The sequence below is a fragment of the Lygodium microphyllum genome, chromosome 14 (genome assembly GCF_053477565.2).
Source record: "Lygodium microphyllum isolate KBCC chromosome 14, Lygodium_microphyllum_v1.1.10, whole genome shotgun sequence".
Taxonomy (NCBI): domain Eukaryota; kingdom Viridiplantae; phylum Streptophyta; class Polypodiopsida; order Schizaeales; family Lygodiaceae; genus Lygodium; species Lygodium microphyllum.
This window is the reverse complement of record NC_141148.1, coordinates 108,329,477-108,355,730: the sequence shown is the minus strand read 5'-3', so window position 1 is coordinate 108,355,730 and position 26,254 is coordinate 108,329,477.

Here is a 26,254-nt window from a genome sequence, read left to right as displayed (position 1 = left end):
TTGAGGAGGAAAACCATGAAGAGTGATACTTAGAGGCAGATACTAGTGGGTCGTGAACATGAGTGTTTGGTAGCAGCCATTCAGACATCTATATATGTATTGGGTAGATGACGAAGATACACCTAACTGACTATAAAAGAATCTAAACAAAAGGTGAGCAGATAAACACTGGTTGCGGGTAGGCTGCAAAGATACAAAACTTGGACATGCCTCCATGACTCCTTGGTTCAACTGGCGTGGGTTGATGAATCTGGGGTTGAATATGGGCGGGTCACCATAATCGCTTCCTTTAAGGAGAGGAGTATCTCAGCAGCTTCCCTTTCTTTAGCAATCAATGCATCTTTCCTCTCTTTCTTCCCCATTGAAGTATTGTCCCTTTGCATCATCTTCCTAGCTTCTTCCTTGCAGCCAATGATCGTCTTCAAGTCAGCCACCTACCACCAAACAAGGGAGATAAATAAGGATTTAGTCTTAAAGCACTTTCTTTTGAAAAATCATTTGTTCCTGGAGGTCCAAATGGCCCATAGATATGCTCCTCTTAATACCATCCAAATAACTAGGGGGAGGTGATTGGCCTCACCAAGGAGGATCTCTTTCCACGAGAGAGAGGTGGGTTGAAGGGGAAAGAGTATTCTATGTAATTCTTGTAGACATTCTTGATTAGCTGGACATGAGGTAAATAGGTGGGGAATAGACTCTGACCGATGACCACGCCTAGGGCAGAATCCATTCCCCTTGCCAATTCAGGCTACCTTCTCATTAGTCCACACCACATGATGAAGAATAGTCCATAACAGAATTGATGGTTTAGGGGGAATGGAGACCCACCATGCTTGCTCGAATCTATAGTACCGTTGAGCTTTTAACCACTGTATGTTCCACCTTTTATTGAGCTTTCCCACTAGTCTTGTGTCAGTCCGTCGAAGGGGAGGGAGGGGGATAAGTCGAAGTCTTCCTTTCCAACAGACATCCTCAACTTTCACCTACAAATTGCTAAGCATCCGACCAATATTCAAAGCATCCCATACATTAATTATGTTCATGGTTGTATCGAGGTCTTGATTGTTAAGTCTGAACTCCATTTTAAGGGCTAATGGGGTTTTCCATGCCTTATGTGTGCTATCCAAAAGGTTATTCAACATGAGAATTCCTTTCTTTTGGAGTTTGCATGCTGGTTTGGCTAATTCTTCCTTGATTGGGGGTAAAGTAAGGCTGAACCATACTGAGTCATTAGGTGCCCATGCATGAATTTGTTTTTCTTTTGATTTCAATTGGGTACTCTATCTTATAATGTAGCCAAGCATCCCACATGGTCCTGAGCAGTTGGGATGGTTTTTTGATATGGAAGCATGCTTGACTAAAGAGGATGTTAAATACCTGTAAGTTTTGAAATGTGATCCCCTCATAGATAACCCCTTTTTAGAAGTTGTGATTCAGGAGTATGGCCCAATCATCTTTCGAAAGGATCTAGCTCCTGATGATCCATTTTGCATCTAGTTTGGAGGCCAATAACTTTATATCGGGAAGCCCCAAGCCACCCTTTTTTTTCCAAGATACAAGTATTCCAAGCTACTTTAGGCATTTTATACCCATGAAAGTTTCCTCCCCATAGAAAGTTTCTACACAATGCATCTAACTGTCTAATACATGAATTACTTGGTTTCCAACACACAAGGAAGTAGATAGAGGCTGAGTATACAAAGAGATATAGGTCCAAACTTCCTCTTGGACATCCCATTTTGAAAGTCCTTCCAATGAACATGCTTATCACCACTGAGCTTGTCCATTACCCACTACCATATTTGTTTTAAAGTGACCCCAAAACCCTAGATATTGTCTAATAGCCATTCTAATGCATCCGTAGCTATGGCGAACAATAGAGGTGCCAGGGGACATCCCTACCAGATCGATCTTCTTAGGATGTAAGGTTTTGTAAGCTCTCCATTGATGGATATTCTAGTTGTAGTGTTGTCGAACAGCACACTAACATCTCCGATGAATCTACGCACAAGACCCATATCGTGGATGGATTGTAGGATGAAGTCCCACTCTATTCTATCATATGCTTTGTTGAAATCGATCTTAAGGAAGATGATGTCTTGATTGGTTCTCTGTGTCAAGATTGTGGGAGAGAAGGAAGGAGTCTCGCTTGAAGCTTTCTTGCTTGCACAATGGGGGAAGACACACAAGGGTGGAGGCTGAAAACAGTTTTTCTCTTCTTAGTTGTGTAAGCCAAAAGAACTCGAGTACAAAGAAATAGAAGAACCCTATATATGGGTCTCAAACCAAACTCAACTAACTAAGGTGGCATACTAACTGAGCCACGAACTAGAGTAGATAAGGATAGCTATCATGTAGCTATTATTCATGGGCGGTGTACCAACCGCGTCTGCAACTGACAAGTCGGTGACATAAATATACAACGGTCACCCTGGCGTATCATGAGTGGAGCTCGATATCTCAACACTCCCCCTCGAGCTCAATCCCAATTCCTGCACACCAAGCAGGTCTCTGAACTTGCGCAGCTTCTCTGCGCCCAATGCCTTCGTGAATATGTCAGCTACCTGATCCTCTGTGCTGACATAAACTAGATCAATAAGACCTAGTAAAACCCTCTCTCGCACATAGTGATAATGCACCTCAATGTGCTTTGTTCTAGCATGATAGACTGGGTTATTTGCCAAGTGTATACTACTCATGTTGTCACAATAAATGACAACTGGCCCATCTGTAGACTGATGCATATCATAAAGTAGCTTATGCAACCAAGCTACCTCACATGCAGCCATTGCTGCACCCCTGTACTCAGCCTTTGTGCTCGACAAGGCAACTGTAGGCTGTTTCTTGCTGCTCCAAGTGACTGCAGCACTCCCAAAAGAGAATACATATCCACTGGTAGATCGTCTATCAGAAATACTACCAGCCCAATCAGCATCAGTGTATCCATGCAACTGTATCTGAACCCCAGTCTCATAAAATAGTCCATACTGCAATGTGGACTTCACATACCTAAGTATGCGTCTAGCCGCATCCAAATGTGGTTTCCTTGGAGCCTGCATAAACTGACTTACCAATCCAACAGCATAGCTCAAATCTGGCCTGGTAATAGTCATATAAATCAAACTTCCTACTATGCGTCTGTACATAGTAGGGTCTTCTAGAAGCTCACCTGCATATGTGCTCAACTTCACATTTTGCTCCAAAGGAACTGAAATAGGCTTACAGCCTGTCATCCCATATTTGGACAGCATGTCCAATCCATACTGCCTCTGCAAGAGCTGTATCCCACTTGGTGATCTAATCACCTCAATGCCCAAGAAATAACGCAGCTCTCCCAAATCCTTCATCTCAAACTTCTGCTTCAATAGCATTTTCACATGAAGGATATCTTCATCACTGTCACCTGTCATAATCAAATCATCAACATAAATGACAAGCAGCATAATACCTTTCTCTGTTTTTCTCACATAAAGTGAGAAATCTGCCTTGGAAATCTGAAAGCCAATAGTGACAAGATACTGTCCTATCTTGTCAGACCATGCTCTAGGTGCTTGCTTCAAGCCATACAAGGCTTTCTTCAACCTGCAAACAAACTCAGGATGAACAGCATGCACATAACCTGGTGGCTGCTCCATATAGACCTCTTCTTGCAAATCACCATGCAAGAAGGCATTCTTTACATCCATCTGATGTAAAGACCATCCCTTTGATGCAGCCATAGCAATGACTGCTCTTACGGTTGCCATCCTTGCAACCGGACTAAATGTTTCTTCATAGTCAATGCCATATGTTTGGGCATACCCCTTGACTACTAATCTTGCCTTGTATCTGTTCACAGAACCATCAGCATTGTGCTTCACCTTATAAACCCACTTACAGCCAATTGCATTCTTACCTTTAGGCAAAGGTACTAACTCCCACGTAGCATTTGCTTCCAAGGCATCCATTTCTTCATCCATGGCTTTCTCCCATTTTTCTTTTCCCATGGCTTGCTCAAAAGATGTGGGTTCTGGTTCCTGTATCACTTTGACCATATATGCATAGTGAATGGCTGTAAATCCATCATATTTCAGCCTATCCACAGGATACCTAGCTCTTGTAGACCTGCGCAAAGTAGGTTCACTCCCAGGTGCTCTCAAAACATCCCTGGTCTTCCTTACTCCAGGTGTAACAATAGAAGGAATACCCAACTCATCATCAATGCTCTGTTCTGAGCCACTGGATTCACCATCCACATAAGAGTGACCTGCATTCACATCAAACATGGGCTGATCAACCTTCTCTTTTCCTTTTCGTGATACCTGCATACCACTATCTGCATTGCTTTGAGAAGATTCTCCTGATCTCAATCTGCCTGTCCATGGCGAAGAATGTGAACCACTGCTAGAGGACGCTCCAGGTCCACTAATATTTTGTGACTGCTGCTGTGAATTCTGTGTAGCATTACCATTTTGTGCATCTTCATCATCAATCACATTTACTGGTTTATACCAGCTACTCATCTCATCAAAAACAACATCTCTGCTCACTGTAAACTTACGAGTAGAAGGGTTATAGCATCTATACCCTTTTTGCTGTAGAGAGTAACCAATAAAGATGCACTTCTCAGCTTTTGGATCCAACTTGGATCTCAGCTCATCTGGCACATGTACATAGGCAATGCAACCAAAAATTTTCAAATGAGAAATATCTGGTTTCCTACCAGTATACCTCTCCTCTGGAGTCATTCCATGTATTGCTGCAGTGGGAGTCCTGTTCATTATGTAGACTGCTGTAGCAACTGCTTCAGCCCAATAAAAATCTGGCAAGTCTTTTTCATTGAGCATGGCACGAGATACCTCTCCAATATGCCTGTTTTTCCTTTCTGCAATTCCATTTTGTTGTGGTGTATAACTGCATGAATATTGCTGCTTTATGCCATGCTCCTGCAAGAACTTTGCAAACTCATTTGAGAGGTACTCTCCCCCTCCATCTGACCTTAGGCATTTTATCTGCAAGCCTGTTTCTTTTTCAACCATAGCTTTAAGAGTTTTGAAATGCCCAAAAACTTCACTTTTCTTTTTCATAAAATACACCCAAACTTTTCTGCTATAGTCATCAATAAAACTGACAAAATAATGACAGCCTCCAAGAGATGCAGCTTTAGTTGTCCACACATCAGAGTGAATTAATTCCAATGGCTTCTCACTCTCTTGAACATGTCTAGGAAATGGTTTCCTTGCCTGTTTTCCAAACTGACAGGCTTCACATACCTTATGCATTTCTGCAACCTTGAATTTGGGCAATCCTGCAACAATATTTTGGGCCTGCATTGATTTAAGTCGCTGTACATTAACATGACCAATGCGTTTATGCCAGATATCAATATCTGCAACTACACCGGTCCCATGTGCAAACATTGCTGCACTCAATTCAGACATGTCTGCATCCAATGTAAACATTCTGCCCTTCTTCTTTCCTTTTGCTATCAAGCGACCTTTATTTTTCATATCCTCAACAAAGCATCCATGAGGATTAAATCTGACCTGCAAGCCCTGTTCAACCATTTGACCAACTGAAACCAGATTCTTGGTGATATTCGGGACATGAAATACATCGGACAGGTATTTCTTTTTCCCACCCTGCATAGACAAGGGAATTTTTCCAATCTGCACAATAGGATGTGCAGTATCATCACCAGTCTCCACAAATCCTGGTTTTTCCATTTTCCTTGCATCCTCCATCCATTCTGCATGACCTGTCATGTGGTTTGATGCACCTGAGTCAACATACCATACATCATTGCTTTCTTCTGCACTTGTCATAGAATTGTTCATGTGCTGCACCATGAACAAATGCTCATTTCTGTCATCACCCTGTCTACTAGAAGATGCATAATTCCCTTGTTGCAGTTTTCCATTCATGATGTCATTCTGCTTTTTATAGCAGTCTTTAGCCATATGACCCATTTTACCACAGTAGTAGCATTCAACATTACTGTTTGCATTTTGGCCTCTTTGCCATCCACCACGACCTCTTTGGCTCCCCCTGCCTCTAGAGTTACCACGTCCTCCTCCATAGGACTGGTTTTCTTGAGTTTGCTGCATATTCTGATTTCTGCCACGGCCTCCAAATCGGCCTCCTCTACCTCTGCCTCTACCTCTTCCAGCATTTGAGTAGAAGACAGCTTCTTTTGAAGTTCCTCCTGAAGAAGATGCACCACCATTTCTCTGTTCCTCAGAAATTAGAAGAGCAATCAACTCCTCAAAATCAGGAAATCTTTCACGAACTGAAATGGATGTCCGAAACTGTGCATAATCCTTTCCTAGACCATTCAAGGTCACGGAAACTAAATCATCATCTTCCACTGGCGACCCAATGGAAGCAAGTGCATCTGCAATCTTCTTCACCTTCATGTGGTAGTCGTTGATGCTCATACTTTCTCTTTGCACATTATGCAACTCTTGCTTGAGCTGCATTTTCCTGGCTTGCGTATTTGTGCTATACATTTTTGACAAAGTATCCCATGCCTCCTTTGGCGTACTTGCATCCTGAATATGCACAATCATAGAGTCTGAAATACTGATAGACAGCCAATACATAACTTTCCTGGCTCTCTCATGCCATGTTTTAAATGCCTGCATTTGTTGTTGATTGGGAACATCAGGAAGAACTGGTTCTTCTTCATTTCCTGCAACAAATTCCCAATATCCTTTTCCCATAAGGAAATTCGTCATTCTAAACTTCCATGCCTGGAAGTTGTTCTTGTCAAGCTTTTCAGTGACAATCTGTGAAAGAGAATCAGACGCCATTACAGAATACTGCAAGAAATTCTGTCACTGCAAAAAACACAGCTTCACCCTCACAAGGGCAAATCTGCAAAACTGGCGAAAGTGGTATTTGACCACACAGTCACTTCCTAGTGACGATTTTGCATAAACAGGAACCAAGGATGATTCTGAAACTCCCAATGTCTCTGCGCACAAGCATACGATGCAATTTCTACAGTAACTTTTCACCGACCTGTAGAACAGTGGTCGCACAGCATAAAACTGAGCCTTTTCTTGAGTGCGTGCAGAAAACTTCCGTCTACAAAACAGGCCCCGAAATGGCCTCAAATCAAAAAAACAAGGTCGCCAGGGGCTAAAGCCCTCTCCCGCAGCATATACTGCCCTCTTGCTTCACCGCGAAGGGCGTCTCAACCTGAGACAATGCACTCCTGCAATTTCCAGCTGTGCTACCTGCAGAGATCTGCTCCCAAAACAGGAAATGAAAGCAACACTGCTCCTCTTACCAGACCACCGCGAGCTTGGCTTGCTTTCTTGAGCTCCTTACCACGAACAAGGCTCTGATACCATGTCAAGATTGTGGGAGAGAAGGAAGGAGTCTCGCTTGAAGCTTTCTTGCTTGCACAATGGGGGAAGACACACAAGGGTGGAGGCTGAAAACAGTTTTTCTCTTCTTAGTTGTGTAAGCCAAAAGAACTCGAGTACAAAGAAATAGAAGAACCCTATATATGGGTCTCAAACCAAACTCAACTAACTAAGGTGGCATACTAACTGAGCCACGAACTAGAGTAGATAAGGATAGCTATCATGTAGCTATTATTCATGGGCGGTGTACCAACCGCGTCTGCAACTGACAAGTCGGTGACATAAATATACAACGGTCACCCTGGCGTATCACGAGTGGAGCTCGATATCTCAACACTCTGGGCATTCTCCATCCCCTCCTACAGCCTTATAATTGCGTCTAAAATGTATCTACCTTTGATGAAGCCTTTTTGTTTGCTTCTGATCCATTTATCTAGATGGGCCTTTAGCCTTCTAGCAAGTGTTTTGGCAGAAATTTTATCGGATGTTGACAAACACGTGATTGGTCTCCAATTACCTAGGCCTTCCTTGGAGTCCTTCTTATGAATCAACCTGACTACCCCTTCATTCATGCACAAAGGAAGATTCCCTTTAGTTATAGCCTCTTTCCAAACCCTGGTAAGAGGGGAGAGGAGGAATCACTTGAATTCTTGAAAGAATTCATTGGGGAGGCCATCAAGGCCTAGAGATTTTCCTTTTGAGAGAGAGTCTATGGTGTCGCTTAATTCTATTTCCTTTAAATCTTCTTCTAGTAGCTTTGCTAATGGATTTCAGGACTACTGTCTGACGACATCTAGTTATTTCTACCCTTGTAGCAATCTTGATCGAGTGTGACTGTGAGGATTGACTGAAGATCTTTGAGAAGTAATCAAAGGCCATCTCTAGGTTTTCCTCTTGCGAGATAGCCTGAGATCCGTCGTTTTTTATAAGGAGTGGGACTTTGACCCTCTCCTTCTTAAGCTTGACCCTCTCCTTCTTAAACTTGAAGTAACCATGATCTTGAAAATAGATGAGAGAGAACAAATGAAGGACCCAAGAGCACACATACAAAAGCAATGGAGACTTGAGAACATAGAGAGATATAGATGAAATCTTCTTCTTCTTCTTTTTCTTCCTCCACACAAAGAACTAAGTCTACAACATGATAAAAAACTAATATGAAAGTACCAAAATATATGTATACGTGATCATTGAGTGTGAACCTGACAAAAAGGAAAGTAGAGGTGGCAACATGAATGTGCCATAAATAAAGATGGGCTACGTGGGTGTAGTCCAATTGTAGAATCACTAATATATTCATTCACCAAATATGCAAGTGAATAATATCTTGCCACATCACCAAGGTGCGTAGTGGATGCTAGCTCATGTAGATCTCGACATCTCAACACTCCCCCTCAAACTCAGCATGAGCTTATGAACTCCATGCATAGTCCTAAAGCATTGATGCTTCTGAGCTCCCAAAGCCCTAGTAAAAATGTCTGCAGCTTGATCCTCTGTGGTGCTGATGTAAACCAAGTCAATATCACCTCTTAAAACTTGCTCCCGCATGAAATGGTAATGGACCTCTATGTGTTTGGTCCATGCACGAGATACACTAGCATCCTAGCCAATTGAATGCTACTAAGTATCACAGTAATTGATAAACTTCTTATTGTAATATTTCTACAACAAAATATTATGACCCTAGATCCCGCACAAAACAATTTGAAGTAATCTCCCGCGACAAGACACTCTGGCCTAAGTGCTCCATCCTCGTGTACTAACAATACCAGCCCTCGCGTTGTGCATATGAAACCGTGGCTCAAAACCGTAATCCACCGCGGGAACTCCCTTCAAGGGAAAAAACAATAATCAATACATTGTAATTTTTTTAAATATAACTCCCTCTCCTTCACCCGTTGCATGGCGGGGAGAGAGAGAGTGAGTAGATGCTATGGAGGGGCATGGGGGGGAAGCATGCAACTGCCACCTGTGTGCCCACCCCCCTCACTCCCCCCCCCCTACCTTCACCTCATATAAACCCCCCCTCCCAAGTTTGGAGGGGCATTGTTTGGAGCTGCGCCATGCCATCGAACTGCTGCTGCCGCCTGCGCCATGCCGTGAGGCTGTCGCCACCGCCAACGCCGTCATCATCCTTACCATCGTCATCCTCACCATCATCACTCCAATCATCTTCACCATCACGTCTTCACAGGTCATCTCTATTCATCCAGAAGCTTGAGAAGCTTCTCTAGACCAAGTTCACCCACGCCTCCCGGGGTTTTTAGACCGTGTCTTGCAGGGCCTGTTTGTTGTGCAGGGAAGGAGATCTGAGGTAATAGTAACTTCGAAACTCGTAAGGGAGACAAGGGAGAGTTCGCTAAGTCGAATTTTACTTCATCAATGGCTCCTAAGCAAAATTCAAGAGGAGCGTACACGGGAGCTTCCGCCCAAAGTACGAGAGTGGACAACGCCCCAATACTGAATGCCCAAGTTCCGAAAAATATCCCCGCATGGAAAGGATGCATAAAGCATGTTTCAATTCACATAGAGAAACTTAAATGCATTGGAAAATTTATATACTTGTTCGATTTACAAAGTTGAGTTGCACGATGAGGTACTTCCATTTTCTTGCACTTCCATGGTCAAGGATAGTCACATTTTTGAATGCATGATGCATAAGTTAAAAGTTGAAATTGTGCAAAGGCATCCTTGTTGCATCATGCAAAGGATAGGGCATATAACACATAATGCACTTATGTAATAAATTCTTGGTTGTGACTCATGTATAAGATAATTGTAGACGGTCATTAAATGATGACTAAATAGTTGTAATGAAAGGAAAAGTTTTATGAACTTTGACAAAAGAGTTATAGTATGCAATTTGCATGCAATGATAGTTAAATTTTAGGTTGAGATAAGTGATAAAGGATGGATTAAATCAATGAGGTATTCATTGGCATCTGGTCATGAAAGAATGTTGCATCCATGCATAGAGTTCTATTATCAAAATTCGCAATTAGGAAAGGATGCACCTTCGTTAAAATACAAAAGCTTTGAACTTGATGCATAAAACATAGAATTTATAAGAAATAGTTCTGAATGTCAACCAATACCGTATAGGGCAAGGAAAAGAAAGATCATTGTAGATCCTATAGTTGCATAAAGGCAAAAGGTCTATGGTCTGGAAATTGCATATTTGCATGAAATGATATATCTCATGCATCTTGCAGTTACTTCCATCTTTTAAGGAAAATTCTTGCAAACTTTAGAGGGAAATATTTGCATCTCTAAGGGAAGGATCATCTTTATTCGTAAGACAATTAGATCAATTAAGTAAATCGCATGTAATTGTAACTCAAATGAGATTCATAAAGGCATACGACGAACACCTCAATGTGCTAGGTTAGGTTAAGTTATGTTAAAATTCTGCTTAGTATCATACTTAGGATGCCGATTTAATATTTTCGATCTTAAAAGTTCGACCCACATTCAAGAATGTTAGGGTTATCAAATCAACCATGCAGGAATGATCTAGGGCTCTCACCCTAAGGATCAGATGACCAAATGCTAGACTTCCGCAAGGAATTTAGGGACCTTAGGGCCAAAATGTTTATCAGTCTAGTAGGATTAGGGTTTTTGGATTGGGGTCAATAGGACTCCCAAACCTTATATCGTGATCAAGAAATACCGTATGATGGGAGATATAATCCCACAACTTAGGTATTGACACCTATCTCGTGCAATAAGCCTACAAGGCCATATGCTCTTGCATCTAAATCACAAGTTAGCACTGCTAAACCTTAGATCAAGGTTGGCGAGTTCTAATTATAAATTAGTTTCTCTAAGGAATTGAGTAGTTGCCCTACTACAACACTCCCTCTTGGAAATTGTTTTGTCAAGTTTAGGGCAGTGGTGAATTGCCAAGAAGCAAATTGACCAACCAAGTTAGGACAATGGGGTTGTCTAGGATCTATTCGACTATAATATAAGGAAACCTAAGGTAGTGACAATTTGGGGTCAACAAGGTATAAACCCTAACTCAAGGAAAAAGGGTAAATAAGCAACCCAACTTACTAAACCTTTGGGATCTTGCCAAGTTGTGAATGATCTAGGATGGAATGTTGGAAGTATTCAGGGAGAAGGAATCACACCTTAGCAGTTGGCCGTACCACGAACGACCATTGGAATGCTCGTGATTGTACACTTAGGTGCACTATTTGTACTTCTTTGCTCAAGGAACTAATTTAGGAAAAATAACTAATGCTTCAGGTTAAAAGCTTGGAGAGAGAGGTAGTATCAGTTACCTCCGACTATCTGCCCTGACCCTATCCAAGGGGGTTGTTAGCCGTGATGTGTACGTGGATCGAACCCACCGCGAGAGGTCTCTCTATGGGTGCTACTTGGAGCAGGAGGATGCTTGGGTGCCAGGGGAGGATCTGGCCATAAATTCCTTGGCTCCGGATCCTGCACAAGGGGCCGACGTGACTCAAGATGGGATCTCGAGGCCCGTATACTAGTCAATAGGCAAAACTTGGAATAGCGATCCCTGAGGATTGCTGGGATAGCCTTCGGGCAAGATATTTGATGTATTCCAAAGAATATGATAAATAAAGATCAAATGTTGAAAATGAACTTACTTGACATTGTTTTTCTATGTCAGTGCCTAAGTTACGTGAAGGAACCAGTGTTTAATTGGTTAATTAAGAAAGTTGTATTTACATGTCAAACTTAATGTGGTAGGTAATTAGATAACTAAGCAACCTGAGGAAAGTGCGGTGGATGTGACTCTGGGTCCATCCTAAGGAAGGGTGGTTCCGGTCAGCTAGGAACTTTTCTCAAAGGAATTGATAGCGAAGTAGTGATGACCTTGAATCAATAGAGTTAGAGTCCCGATTTATGTTGTTTTAGGGGAACAGAATGGGACTATGCCTTACGGGCAGAGAGGTCGAGCTTCTCATCCCTCTCGTTTTCCATTCTCCTTGAACCAAGTGCAGTATAAATTTGCTTCGACCCTGATGTTTCTGTGCAAAGTGATTCGTCTAGGGCTCGACGCTAGCTACTTCCTAGAAACTTGACTATTAGGAAAACCCTGACTCAGGTCGGTCCTAAGTGGGAGCAGCCATATGCTTTCGCTTCATGGCAGACTCGGGAAGACCTTGATCGCAAACCCCATGACATTCCTTGTGAGTGCTGGGTGGCGCTTTCTAGACTCTCTTCCCGATGGGCTACTAAGACGCGTCCTACAAGTGGACAGGGGGACACGTTACAGTTGGTATCAAAACGAACCATCAGGATCTAATATTTACAAGGGAAGTTAATGAGGGGAAGTAGAGCAATGTTGCTACTAAGAACATTTTCTTACTTACTTATGGATGCTGGGCTGCAGAGTCGTGAAGCATGGAACAAATTCTTGGTGTTCCACGTTATATTTATGACTGCAATGCGTACTTTGGATTATCGACTGAGGCTAGACATGATAAATACTCTAGATCGCATCTACAATCCTTCACCCCTGTACACTGAGGCTAGACATGATAAATACTCTAGACCACATCTACAATCCTCCACCCTTGTACGTGGAACAGAGATGGATGGGTGAATCAGGGATATATTACATAGCAGCCCATCGACTTGCGTACCTTCAGACCACCTTGAAAAGAATCAAGTGGATGGAGAATTTAACGATCGTGAAGCTATTCATCTTTGTCGTGGCTCATGCAAACGCAATCCTGCATGTCGGTGGTCGGAAAGTCAAGCAGAACAAGTATGTGTACGAAGAAGTGACTTGAGTGATCCCTGCCGACAAAATCAAGGTGCTGGGACGTTATGAGAAGAACGGGTATCAAAGAAAGGGATACCCCAAGCTTCTTATGACCTATCGATTCCTAAAAATCCATGACCCCTCTCCATATTATTACTCAGTCCCCGTAGTCGAATGTAAAACAACCCTATTTTCCCCAAACTAATGTGCGAATCAGCTCCTTCTACCTTCCCAAAATAAATGTACTCAAAAGGGCTATGCCCACACGAATTAATAAGATTTTTATCATTGACTGTCTTTGCTGTAAGTGTTGGTAAAGGAGTTAAGTGATTAGGTCACTTGGATAAAAGCTGAACTAGGGATATTCATGTAATGTGAGAAACGTTTAGTAAGTTTTTAATGTAAAGAATCTTATTACCCAGGTGCAACCCCAAGTGCAGATTCCTAGTTCGACCTCTGCACTAAGTACATCTATAATTCAAGAGAAGAAGTTCATCCTCAAACAAATCAAGCCACTTGAATTCGATGGTAAGGGAAGGACTGTTCAAACTGACGCCGAGGTCTAGATCGAGTCCATGGAGGTCTATTTTGAGGCAGCAGGAACTGCACCTGTTAACTAAGCTATGCTCGCCAAACTAAAGCTTATCGACAAAGCAAGAATTTGGTGGAAATAATGGTGTAGAGACCAAGGGATCTCGAAAGGGTCAGTTACCTAGGAGAAGCTTAAAAAAGTTGTGCGAGGGAGATATCTACCACCTGTCTATTGCACACAGAAGATGAACGAATTCTATAAATTAAAGCAGCTTGGACTATCCCTAGATGCATATTATTCAAAGTTTGTCTCTCTTAAAGTATGCGCCACAAATAGATATGACACAACATGTGTCAAAGTTTTGTGCTCGATTAAATCCACCCATAATCACCCACTTGGAATCAATGCGCCCAACGGACCTACAAGACGCACTCATTCGAGCTGCACCCATAATACAGGAGGTACAGACCAAGCCAAGGAATAACAGGACTTGGTCTTACAAGGATCAAAACAAGGGAATGTATAGGTCTTAAGCTAAGAGAGCGCAGGGCCAAAATCAGGGACAAAGGAAGAAAGCTAGGGCCAACATTGTCAACAACTTCATTCCTACAGAAGGTAATGGACGCAATCTCCATTACTTCCATTACAACGAGCCTGGTCACTTTAAAAGGCAGTGTCCCAAGCTTAGCAGAGGACAATGTCAAGGGCCATTCCAAGGAGTGTCCATGGCCAAGGAGCCACCATCATGGCTAGAGGGAGAACCTCCAGTGTGGCCAATAAGGAGCTAGGTGATAAAGAAGATCCGTCCATGGAAGCTGACATTGAGAGGGCAACGATTCACGCCGCTCTTCACAAGAAAGGCCCAAATTGCCAATTCTCGGTGATTCAAAATCCATTGGATTATCAAGGTAAAAGCTTCAAAACCTTGATTAATTGTGGTAGTACACATTCCTTCATTTCACCAGTCTGTGCAAAAAGATTAGGAACAGCCACAATAGATGCACCTACCTTACTTGTGGAATTAGCAAATGGTCGTGATGTCTCTTGTACCAGGCAAACTGCTAAGGTAAAATTCCTACTGGGTGGAAAGTCGTCAGGGTAATGAACCTAGGTGTTCATGAATGTTTGCTCGAAATGGATTGGCTAATACCCAATGATGCCCATATTTACTGTGGAAAGAGCCAAGTCTCCTTTCGAAATTCTGAAGGGGAACTAGTCACAACTCAAGGAGAGGCTGGTAAGCCAAAAATTTAGCTGGCAAAAGCAACATGGATAATAAAAGGAGTTAGGAAGGGCCTACCTGTCTATTTGATTAAACTAAATAATGGTTAAAGGAATACGCATACGTATTTCATGAAGAGCTGATAGAACTTCCTCCTCAAAGGAAAGTCGATCACGAAATCAAGCTGGCGCCAGGAGCTGCAGCAGTCGCAAAGAGACCATATAGGATGTCCATCCCGGAAGCGATTGAGCTGAAGGAGCAACTCAAGCAGCTATTAGACCAAGGCTACATCCATCCTAGAAATTTGCCATGGGGAGCTCCAGTGTTGTTCCAAAATAAGAAAGATGGAATGCTTTGGCTATGCATTGACTACAGAGGGTTGAATCAATCAACCATTAAAAACAAATACCCCATTCCAAGAATAGATGAACTTCTTGACCGTCTTCAAGGTGCGAAGATATTCTCCAAGATAGATCTAAGGTCTAGATATTATCAAATAAGGATCAAGGAAGAAGATATCCCGAAGACCGCATTCAGCACAAGGTATGGACACTTTGAATTCCTAGTCATGTCATTCGGGCTGAAAAATGCTCCTGCTACCTTCAACATGTTAATGCAGGATATCTTTAGGCCCTATCTTGATGACTTTGTACTCATCTTCTTTGACGATACCCTAGTCTAATCCAAGCAAGAAAAAGATCATGAACCCCAGCTTCGCATTGTTCTCGAAACAATGAGAGCACATAAGCTATATGCCAAGAAGAAGAAGTGTGCATTTTTCAAGCGACAGATCGAATATCTGGGATTCATTGTATCAGCGGAATGAATTTCAGTAGATCAGAGACGTTTTGGAATGGCCAACACCAACTTCTGTCAAAGAAATATATAGTTTTCTTGGATTGACAGGATGGTACAGGGTCTTTATCAAAAACTATGCTTTGATTGCAGTGCCTCTAAATAATTGATCTACTAAAGAAGAAAGTATCAATTGTATGGTCACCTGCTGAACAGACCAGCTTTGACAAACTAAAGCAAAGATTGGTATCAGCACCCATCCTGAAACTTCGTGATCTTAGTAAGGAATTTGAAGTGATAACTGATGCTAGCACACTTGCCTTAGGATGTGTGCTCATACAAGAAGGTCATCCCGTAGCATACTCTTCAAGGAAACTGAAGAGCCATGAAAGGAACTATGCTACCCACGATCTGAAGCTGTTGGCTGTCACCCATGCTCTCAAACTTTGGAGACACTACTTGCTGGGTAACAAATTTGCCTTAGTAATGGACCACAAAAGTCTTAAATGGATTTTCACCCAGAATGAGCTCAATATGAGGCAACGTCGATGGATTGAAGTACTGGAAGAATATGACTTTGAAATCAAATACCGGCTTGGAAAGGAAAATGTAGTTGCCGATGCACTCAGTCGCAAGGCATTTTTAAATTCTCTGATTTTAAAAGATCTATCAACAGCAAGATCTCTAGCCACAAGGGTATCCAGGTCAAACAATCCAATTCTTGAGCTAGCCAGAGAAGAGGCATGTCATGACCCAACCTATCAGATATTGCTAAGGGAGATCCCCATCAAAGATCAAGACCCGAAGCTGAAAACGAAGTATCAAGAATTCTCTATCAATAGTGGACTTGTCTACTTTAGGACAAGACTATGTATTTGGGCAAGCCAATCACTCAAACAGAAGATACTTTGGGAAGCCCATGACTCCCCTTTCTCAGGACATCCTGGCTATGCCAAGACTCTTAATGCGGTCAAGAAGAGCTATTATTGGGATAGGCTCAAAGGTGACGTTCTCAAATATGTCACGGAATGTTTGTCTTATCAACGCATTAAGACTAAACATGTCAAAATGCTAGGGAAATTGCAACCACTGGACATTCCCCAAATGAAATGGGAATTCATTAGTATGGACTTTCTTGTTGGCCTGCCCCAAGTTCAGTGAGGATAAAACTCCATTATGGTCGTGGTAGATATGCTCACCAACGTTGCACATCTTATCCTTGTTAAGACAAACTACAAAGCCTTAGACATCGCAAGGTTATTCATCAAGGAAATATACAAACTGCATGGGTTACCCACAAGAATCATTAGTGATCGTGACTCTCTCTTCACCTCACACTTTTGGAGGGCTATCTTCGAGGCCATTGGAACTCAACTCTGTTTCAGTACAACTTACCATTCCCAAACCGATGGTCAAACGGAACCAGTCAACCAAGTCATTGAAGATATGCTTAGGGCACACTGCTGTCGCAAACCCAAAAAGTGGATTCAATGTTTGCCACTAGTTTTTGCCTACAATACTTCTTACCAACAAAGCATTCAGATGACCCCTTTTCAAGCATTGTATGGGCACAATTGTCGTACTTCTTTGAGCTTTTCAGATCCAACCTTGAGGGTTGAAGCTTCAAAGCAAATGCTGTGTAATATTTCTGTTGAAAATATTACGAGGCCGTGTGAAGTCTCAAGCAAATGACAATGCCGGCATTGTCGTCATGGACGGTGCAAACTTTAACACAATGTATCATAATCTCCATTGGCAGAATCGAGACTAAGGTTTAATGAAACCGCATATTTTTAGGTGAATCTCCTCTTGGGAGGAGGTCAAGGACATAATTGAGAAGATTTATGGAAAATTGTTTTTCCTTCTGTCCCCCCCAGCCGAAGGCTGTACTGGAGGAGGGGGAGTAAGGCGCGGGTACATAAGCCTCTTGCTGGAGGTCATGGGGGGAGAAAGGGCCATGCAGTTGGCCACATGGGAGAGAGGAGGTACCTCTCCCTACCCTATATATACCCCCCTCTATGGGGTGAGGATGGGCAGGACAAAGGGACGGACGCGACCAGGCCGAGAGAAGGAGAGAGGAAGATGAGGTCAGACACCACCAGGCTGAGTGATAGAGGAGAGCAATATCGCCTCCAAGTGCGCCGTGAGGGGAGAGGAAGTCTGCAAAGAGCCGCCTGTTGTTGCTGCCGCGCTGCCATCGTTTGACTTCTGGCCGCCATCAATTGTCATCGAATATCGTCTCCTTTTCCTCCATGTGGGGGATTCTGTGGGTCACAGAAGCTTCCAAGAAGCTTCTTGGGAAGCTTGTAAGGGCCCTTAGGAAGTCCCCCCTTCTTGTGGGCTTCCATAAGACCCTTCCAAGGTGGTTTTTATAACCCCCCCAGGGATTTAAGCCTTCCCAAGCGATCTTTACACCCCTTTTCCCTTGGAATTTAACCCCTTTCCCCCCTTTCTCATTCCACAAAGCCCATTTGAGCTCCCTTCCTTGGGCTTTCATAGGCCTTATCAAGCGGGTTTTATTACCCCCACGTTCTTTTCCTTTTTTAAACCCACTTCTTGTGGATCCGCAATAGCCAAGATTAAAACCCCTTTTTCATTGGCCCTACAAAGCGGTCTTTACACCCTCGGAATTAAGACCTTTCCCTTGCATCCTCGGGAATCACCCCTTTCCTTTGCATCCCCCATAAAGCTCATACTAGTCGGATTTTAAGCCTTTTTCATAGCATTTCCACAAGGTTTTAAACCCGGGTTTCCTTTTAAAACCCTTCCCACAGAAGCCTTTTAAAACCATTGTATCCTTGTTCGTGAAGGCCCATTATATCCGGAATTTCTAAGTTCCCTTTTACTTACAATCCCCTTAAAGCCATATTAGCCGGGTTTTAAACCCTTTCCTATTGCAATTCCCACAAGCCTATAAGATCTTCTAAAGCCTGATTTTGAAAGATGGTGCAATCGGTCAAGGAAGCCGAATCAAAAAGGGAGTTTCGCGTGCGAAGGAGACGGGCCAAAAACATAAGTCTGCAACCAAGGCAAGAAGGTCGAAGTCTTGATGGCTCCTAAGAAGGCATAAGGCGCAACCGCAGGAGGATCATCTCCTAACATCCATGTGGACATTTCACCGAATCCACAAGTCTAGGTTTTCTTCGTAATTTTGATTTACGTCGTAACATTGCAATTGTGCATGGATCATTTATAGAGTTAGGATGCACTTTTTCGATTGAAATACTTTGGCTAATTTAAAGGAAATAGCTCACGATTGAAGAATTTGCTCATTGGTATTTTTCAATGAAACGAACAAAAAAAGAGCATAAGATCTCTATGAATTCTTAGCAAGTGGTTTTTTTGCATTGCAAAGTAACGAATTTAGATCAACTAATGACCATCTTTACAAGTCGAAATTATGGTAGTACACTTCGATTATGCATGGAAAGAATAAATCGTATGTCGCATTATTAGAAATCTTTTCTTCGAAATGCTTCTTTAAAGAAGGTTGCTAATAACCGTAGGAATTTGCAAGGCATGGAAATGATTCTAGGGCAGCATGAAGTAGATTAATCTCCAGAAAATTGGCATAAATATCGATCAATTACGTAAGTAGTTACGAAAGGTTGTGTAATGCTCATTCAGCATACAAATAATTCATTCATAAATGAAAATTAGGAAAAGGTTGCAGAACATAAAACCCTAAAGCTTAGTAGCTGGAATCTTAAATGCATGTTCTAGAAAGATCAATAGAAATTGTGTCGTAACTTAACATGCCCATGGAGCTTAGCCAGTAAAGCTAGGGTTTGTAATTCTAATCATTCATAGCCAATGAATCGTGTGCTTACAGGAATGGTATCGTAATGGTTTTACCCTAAACACTTAAACCACAAAGGACTCGCTTAGAAATGGTTAAATCGATGCAACATATCCCAAAGTTCTAACTAGGGTTTAGCACGTTGAGGACGTGGCCTAGTCGCACTTATTGCCAAATTGAAACTCTCATACCCTAAAGACATGCCCACATTCAGGGAATGCAAGGACAATAGGACATACTTGCGAGAAACAATCTAGGGTTTCTACCCTAAGGATCGATTGCTAAAAAGATGAAACTCTGTTTGAATTTGGAACCTTAGGATTGACAATGTCGGCCTAGTGCAATCAAAAACGGATTGTTATGAAGACATCCTAACCCTGTTTCCTATCTAAGCATGATTCCATGATTAAAAGATGTCGTTTGATGGGTAAAATAGTCCCATGGACTAGATGCAACACTTGTGCAACAAGTTGCAGAGTTGCATGTTCTTGTGGCTTGATCACAAGTGAATGGCCAAATCCCTCGGAATGAGATTGGCAGATTCTTGCATAAGTTTATCTTGCAAGAGGATGAGTAGTCGTCTTGACATAGCACCTTTCTTGGGAAAAGTGACCAAGATAAGGGGATTAGATAATTGCTTGGAAGCAAAAGACCAATCAGTAATTTGGAATAACATATTTACTGCTAATAGAACTTAAGGTATTGGTTAAGTTGGGTTAATAGGGTACGGACCTAACCCAAGGACATACGAGTTAACAAACAAACCCTTGGCGATCTTGCCAGGTTGCAATTGATCCCGGATCAAGTGCTAGATGCATTTGGAAAGAAGGATTCACTCCTTAGCAGTTGGCCAAAATAACAACCATTGGAAATGATTATGCTTGTAACAGTTTAGATAGCACTGTTTTCTTTGTTTTCTCAAAGAATTAATGGATGAAAAGATATCTAATGCTTCAGGTTGAAGGCCTGAAGGGAGAGGCAGCCTCAGTTACCCTCGACTGTCTGCTTGACCCTAACCAAGGGGGTTGTTAACCGTATCGGGAAGGTGGACCGAACCCGCCGCGAAATGTCTCTCCGTTGAGCACTACTTGGAGCAAGAGGACACTTGGGTGCAAGGGGGGGATCTGGCCGTAAGTCCCTCACCTTTCGGGCCCTGCACAAGAGGCCAACGTGACTCGGGATTGGATCTCGAGGCCCGCATACTAGTCTACGGGCGGAATCTTGGATTAATAATCCCTGTGGATTGCTGGATAGCCTTCAGGCGGATTTTGGATAAGCCTACGGGCTGGACTTATAAACGTGACTTGGGATTGGATCTCGAGGCCCGCATACTAGTCTATGGGCGGAATCTTGGATGAGTAATCCATGTGGATTGCTGGATAGCCTTCGGGTGGATTTTGGATAAGCCTACAGGCTGGACTTATAAATGTATTTCAAAGATAAATATGATAACATGTTACAAAGGAGCTTGTTTGACACTATTTTTCTATGTCAAGTGCTATGATTACGTGAAGGAACCGATGCCTAACGGACTAATTAAGGAAGCTATTTGATGCACGTCCAACTAAATGTGGTAGGTAATTAGACAACTAAAACAACATGAGGAAAGTGCAATGGATGTGGCCATGGGTCCGTCCTACAGATGGGTGGTCCCGGTTGGCGGGAACTTTTCTCAATCATGAAGAACAGTAAGAAGATCCTTCAAAGGAAATGAATAGCAAGGGCGCTCACCTAGAGTCTAGGTTACAATAGTCCCGATTTACATTGTTTTAGGGGAATGGAATGGGGCTATGCCTTATGGCAGAGAGGTCGAGCCTTGCATCCCTCTCTTTTTCCATTCACCTTGAACCAAGTGCAGCGTGAATCTGCTTCGGCCCTGGCATTTCTGCGTAAAGTAGTTCGCTTGGGGTTCGATGCTAGTTGTCGTTTAGGAAATGACCATTATGAAAAACCCTGATTCAGGTCGGTCCTAAGTGGGAATAGCCAGAATACTTCCGCTACGTGGCAAACATGGACAATCCTAGATTGCAAACCCCGTAACATTCCATGGGAGTGTTGGGCGGAGCTTTCTAGATCTCTTTCCGATGGACTGCTAAGACGTATCCTGAAGGGAACAAGTGGACACGTTACAGTTGGTATTAGAGTGAACCAACGAAGAATTTGTTTCTAAGAAATCTTAATAAGAAGAAGTAAAGAAAATGTTGCTGTTTTGAACATTTCCTTACTTTCGATGCTGTCTTGCAAAATTATGAAGCAAGGAATAGGTTCTTAGTGTTGCGAGTCATGTTTATGACCGCGATGCATTCCCCAGTTTATCAAAAAAGGGTTGAGATGATGAACATCCTAGATCTATCTATAATCCATCGCCCTTGTACGTGGAATGAAGATGGACGGGTGACTCAGGAATCTACTATATAGCTGCCCACCGGTTTGCATACCTTCAAACCAACCTAAAGAGGATCAAGTGGTTGGAAGACCTGAAGATCGTGAAGTTGTTCATTTTTGTGGAGGATCACATAAAATCAACTTTACATATTCGAGGTCAGAGGGTTGAGTTGAACTCATATGTATATGAGGAAGTGATCTGTGTAATCCCCGCACCAACAAGATCAAGGTCTTGGGGCGCTATGAAGAATGGGTTCCAAAGGAAACGATACCCTAATCTTCCGATGACTTACTAATTCCTGAAGATTCATGATCTGAAACCATACTATCATCCAGTTCCCATAGATAAATGTAATACAACATTATTCTCCCCAAACTAAATGTAACAGTTCCTCTATCATCTCAAGAAATGTTGTACTCTGAAAGGGTTAGATCTATATAAATGGAATAAGACTTCTTTTTATCAATGTCTGTTTTGTCGATAAGAATTGATAAAAAGTTAAGTGGCTAGGATTCTTGGTTGATAACTAAAATGGAGATAAAATATAAATCATAACGATTAACGAGTTATAACGTTAAGAATCCTTCATCTAGGCACTACCCTAGGTACAGATTCCCAATTCGCCTCCTACATCAAGTACTGCCGTAATCCAAGAGAAGAAGTTTCTTCTCAAGCAAATTAAGTTGCTTGAATTTGATGGGAAAGGCAGGACTGTCCAAGCGGATGCTGAAATTTGGATACAGTCTACGGAGGATTACTTTGAAGTAGCCGGTACTGCACCTGCCAACCAGGCTATGCTCGCCAAGCTGAAGCTCACCGGCGAAGCCAGACTTTGGTGGAAGCAATGGTGCAGAGATCAAGGGATCGCAGAAGGATCCATTACCTAGGAAAAACTGAAGAAATCTGTGCAAGGAAGATACTTACCACCTGTGTCTTGCATGTAGAAAATGAATGAGTTCTACGAGCTGAAACAATTGGGACTCACTCTTGACGCATACTACTCTAAATTCATTTCACTTCTTAAGTATGCACCACAGATGGACATGACATAGCAAGTGTCAAAATTTTGTGCTAGTTTAAACCCACCAATGAATACCCATTTTGAATCTATGTGCCCATCAGATCTACAGGACGCACTCATTCGAGCTGCGCCTATAATTCAGGAGGTGCAGGCTAGACCAAGAGGTAACAAAACTTGGTTTGATAATGACCCGAATAGAGGAGCATATAGGCCTCAAATGAAGAGAGTTCAAGGTCAGAATCGGGGACAAAGAAAGAAAGCAAAGACTAATAATGTCAACAACTTTGTCCCTACCCAAAGCAATGGCCGAAACCTCTGTTGTTTCCACTACAACGAGCCTAGTCATTTCAAGAGGCAATGTTCCAAGCTTGGAGGAGGACATCGCCAAGCACCTTTCCAAGGAACTGGTCGTGGTCAGGGAGCCGCTACCCGAGGCAGAGGAAGAACTGCCTATGTTGCCAACAGGGAAATGTGCGAAGAAGAAGATTAGACCATGGAAGCATAATTTGAAAGGGTGACAGTGCATGCTGCTCTTCACAAGAAAGGGCCGAATCACCAGTTCTCGGTGATTCAAACACCATCGGACTATCAAGGTAAAGGTTTCATGACCTTGATTGATTGTGGCAGTACACATTCCTTTATCTCACCAGATTGCACAAGAAGATTAGGAATAGCCATAGTAGAAGCACCTACCTTGCTTGTGGAATTAGAAAATGGTCGTGAGGTCACTTGTACCAGGAAAATTGCTAAGGTGGAATTCTTTCTGGGAGGAAATGCAACTTCGGTCGAATTCAGAGTCATAAACCTAGGCATATGAGTGTCTACTCGGAATGGATTGGCTTAAACCTAATGACGCCCACATTCATTGTGGAAAGGGCCAAAAATTCAATTGGCCAAAGCATCTTGGATTATAAAGGGAGTTAGAAAGGGACTACCTGTCTACTTGATTAAGCTCAATAAGTTAGATCAGAAGCAGGAGTCTAGTGAAGAACCTTCATGGCTAAAAGAAAACACAAATGTATTTCCTGAAGAGTTGACAGAACCCCTGCCTCAAAGAGAAGTGGATCATGAGATCAAGCTAGTGCCAGGAGCTACGCCAATTGCGAAGAGACCTTATAGTATGTCCATCTTGGAAGGAATTGAGCTGAAGGAACAACTCAAGAAACTGCTAGATTAGGGCTACATCCATCCTAGCAGTTCACCATGGGGAGCTCCAGTACTGCTCCAGAAAAAGAAAGATGGAACGCTTCGATTGTGTATTGATTACAAAGGGTTGAATCAATCAACTATCAAGAACAAGTACCCTATTCCTAGAATAGATGAGCTTCTTGATTATCTTTAGGGTGCGAAGATTTTCTCCAAGATTGATCTCAGGTCTGGTTACTATCAGATAAGGATCAAGGAAGAAGATATCCCAAAGACGGCCTTCAACACTAGATATGGACACTTTGAGTTTCTAGTTATGTCATTCGGGCTTACGAATGCGCCTGCCACTTTCAATAGGTTAATGCAGGATATTTTTAGGCCATATCTTGATGACTTCGTACTCATCTTCTTCGATGATACTTTAGTATATTCCAAACAGGAAGAAGATCATGAACCCCAACTTCGGATTGTCCTTGAGACAATGAGAGCACATAAGCTCTATGCTAAGATGAAGAAGTGTGAATTCTTCAAGTGTCAGATTGAATATTTGGGATTCATTGTATCAGCGGAGGGAATCTCAGTGGACCCAGAGATGTGCTAGAATGGCCAATACCAACAACTGTCAAAGAAATACACAGTTTTATTGGATTAACGGGATGGTATAGGGTCTTCATCAAAAACTATGCTTTGATTGCACCACCTCTGACGAACTTACTAAAGAAGCAAACATCCATTACATGGTCAAATGCCGTACAAACCAGCTTTGAGGAATTGAAGCAAAGTTTAGTATCAACACCTATCCTAAAACTTCCAGACCTCAATAAGGAGTTTGAGGTAGTAATTGATGCTATCACACTTGCCTTAGGATGTGTGCTCACGCACGAAGGTCACCCTGTAGCATACTCTTCAAGGAAACTGAAGAGCCATGAGAAGAATTATGCTACCCATGATCTAGAACTGTTAGCTGTTATCCATGCCCTAAAGCTTTGGAGACACTACCTGTTGGGTAACAAGTTTACACTAGTGTGACTGATCATAAAATTCTCAAGTGGATCTTTACCCAAAACGAGCTCAACATGAGGCAACGTCGGTGGATTGAAGTGCTGGAGGAGTATGACTTTGAAATCAAGTACCGATCGGGAAAGGAGAATGTAGTTGCCAATGCACTCAGTCGCAAGGCATTCCTTAACTCATTAATCTTGCAAAATCCATCAATAGCTAGATCCCTAGCCACAAAGGTGTCCATGCCAAACAACCCAATACTTGAGCTAGATAGAGAGGAAGCATGCCATGATCCATCCTATCAAAAGATGCTAAGGGAGATCCCTATTAAGGATGAGAACCAAAAGCTATAGGCTAAGTATCATGAATTCTCTATCAATAGTGGACTTGTCTACTATAGAATGAGAGTATGTATACTAGAAATCCAGTCACTTAAGCAGAAGATATTGTGGGAAGCTCATGATTCTCCTTTCTCAGGACATCTTGGCTATGCCAAGACTCTCAATGCAGTTAGGAAGAGCTACTATTGGGAGAAACTTAAAGGTGATGTTCTCAAATATGTCACTGAGTGTTTGTCTTGTCAACATATCAAAGCTGAACATGTCAAGATGCCAGGGAAGTTGCAACCACTTGACATTCCCCAAATGAAATGGGAATTCATTAGTATGGACTTTGTTGTTAGCCTACCCCAAGTTCAGGGAGGATACAATTCCACCATGGTTGTGGTTGACATGCTTACTAAGGTTGCACACATTATTCCAGTAAAGACAAACTATAAAGCCTTAGACATTGCAAGGTTGTTTATAAAGGAGATATTCAAGCTACATGGGATACCCAGAAGAATCATTAGTGATCGTGATTCTCTCTTCACATCACACTTCTGGAGAGCTATCTTTGAAGCCATTGGGACTCAACTCTGTTTTAGTATAGATTACCATCCCCAAACTGATGGCCAAACGAAGAGATTCAATCAAGTCATTGAGGATATGCTAAGGGCACACTATTGTTGTGAGCCAAAAAGGTGGATTCAATACTTGCCTTTGGTTGAATTTGCCTACAATGCTTCTTACCAACAAAGCATTCAGATGACCCCTTTTCAAGCATTGTATGGTTATGATGTCGAAGTCCCCTAAACTTCTCAGATCCAACCTTGAGAGTTGAAGCTTCAAGGTGGATGTTGGAAGAGAAGGATGACCAAGTAAAGTCAATAAGACAGGACATCCAAGCTGCCAAGGATAGACAGAAGGCATACATGG